Source organism: Vigna umbellata, chromosome 6 (genome assembly GCF_029865625.1).
Source record: "Vigna umbellata cultivar VRB3 chromosome 6, Vumbellata_1.0, whole genome shotgun sequence".
Lineage (NCBI taxonomy): Eukaryota > Viridiplantae > Streptophyta > Magnoliopsida > Fabales > Fabaceae > Vigna > Vigna umbellata.
This window is the reverse complement of record NC_142170.1, coordinates 19021450-19023520: the sequence shown is the minus strand read 5'-3', so window position 1 is coordinate 19023520 and position 2071 is coordinate 19021450. Positions and strand designations below refer to the sequence as shown.

The 2071-nt window shown below is 31.3% G+C and overlaps 1 non-coding gene across 1 annotated transcript; it reads left to right on the top strand.

Moving 5' to 3' along the window:
• Positions 1-905: 905 nt before the first annotated feature.
• Positions 906-1101, top strand: LOC148196894 (U2 spliceosomal RNA). The gene has a single exon (XR_015780524.1). It is a non-coding gene; the product is annotated as a U2 spliceosomal RNA (small nuclear RNA).
• Positions 1102-2071: the final 970 nt, after the last annotated feature.

Genomic DNA, 2071 nt, shown 5'->3' with positions numbered 1-2071 from the left:
TAATTTAAATATTATTATAATTTGTGCATATTTGTGCACCTGTCATTCTTTTAATAGATGAAGAATTATAGGATCCTTAAATGTATATATATGGTACTCTACTCTTTGAAATAATACATCAGAATTATTCTTTAAATCTTTTATTAATTATCCCATAGCCCAAAATCATAAATTGAAAAGTTAATGACATATATGTTTCGTGAGGGGATTATTCAGCAAAGCAAGAGCCCTTTTTCATCTCCTATATTTATGAAGAAGAAACATGGTTCTTGGATGGTCCGTACAAACTATCAAAACTTCTTTCTCTTAGCTCAATTTCAGATCATGTAAGTGTCAAGTTATGTTGGCACAAGTGGACAGATAAAAAGCTGCTTTTTTGCACGCATCATGGACACTTTGAATGACTTGTGATACCTGTTGGCCCACTGAATCCACCGGCCACATTTCAAAGCATAATGATGATATTTTTAAATATGACTTGAGGAAGTTTGTTCTCATTTTTTTTTCTCACATCTTAACATATAGTTCAATATAGATGAGCATACACGTCATTTAGAAGTGGTTTTCTAGATCCTTCATTCACGAACATGTTTTCATGGATGAATAAAAGAAATGTCTTCTACTTGAATATAGTGCAGGAAATATAGTATTTAGGACATATTCTGCCAAGTCTAGGTGTTATTGCCATGAATACTTTAAAATTGAAAGCTATTAAGGACTGGATTCAGCAAACAAATTTGAAACAATTAGATGGACTTGTCGACTTAAGTGAATATTATTGACAATTTATAAAAGGATACGCCAAGCAAGAAGCACATCAAGTTACAAAGTCCCACATTATTCAAGACTTTGTCAAGTAGCTGGAAGTCTGAATATAAATCTTCATCACTGACACTGTCAAAAGTATACCTTTCTCGGCCTTTTGGCTAAGATCAAGTGTAGTATCTGTTCTTATCAGTTTAATATCTGATATGTGGACCATTGGTTCACACGATATTAAATTTATTTTTTAAGGGTCGGGATCAATTGCAGTGGCTTGCTACTGAGATTTCCAAGCATCGCTCTTGCTTTGCACTACTGCAAGGGCTGGGTGCATCCCTCTTTGTTAGTGTAAATTATAAAGTAAATTATTGCTTCTACAAACTGAATTGAAAAATAAATCTCAACTAAGTGTTCCTAGACTATGAAAAAGAAAAGAAAGTTACACTAATCCTAAATCTACAATCAACTTATCTTAACTCAAATTGGTTACAAGTCAAAGTTTATTTTCATCAGTATACTCGAATCCAGTTCCTGTCCCTATAGTAGGAATAAAACAGATTCTACAAGAGTAACAATTGTTAGCTTATTTTGCATATTCCATATAATATATGCCAATCGTTTTTACTTAAGTCAGTATGTTTCTCTTTTGTTTTTTGTTTCGAGGTATTCAACAAGAAAACTTTAATCCTACAACCATTCAAATTTGACTGAGACATAAGTTGTGCAACAAAATGTATTAAGAAAGTGAATAATGATATCTCATATATGCAGAAGACTAGAATAAGTGAAAATCCCTTCAAATTATTATTGAAAATAAGTGAAGAAATAAATATAAGCATTCCACTACTTCTAGAGCTATGTAAAAGGTCATATGGATGGAGTTTTCTCATATTAAGTAGATTTGTAGTTTTTATCCCTTTAGATGTTTGTCTATTATTAGGTTTCTGTATTGTGGGGAGACAAGTAAAATTAATTGACGACTATTAGAGTGAAACAATGATAATTTTACAAAAAAGAATGTTTTTTATGAGGATGTTTTTGTAAACTTGAGGAACATCACAACGATAATGTTGAAATCTTTGCTAGATTTTACATGTTACTTGGACTAGCCGGATTTTATTTTCCTAACACAAATTATTTTATAGGGTTTAAACTTTTTTAAGCTTGTAGATAATTTAGAAGATATAGATGACTATAATTGGGGTATGACAGATTATGATACCTTATTGGAAAGTATAAGTCGAGTTTCTTCATGTATATCACAACAAAAAAATTCATCACAAGTATACCTTGTTGTTGGTTGCGCCTT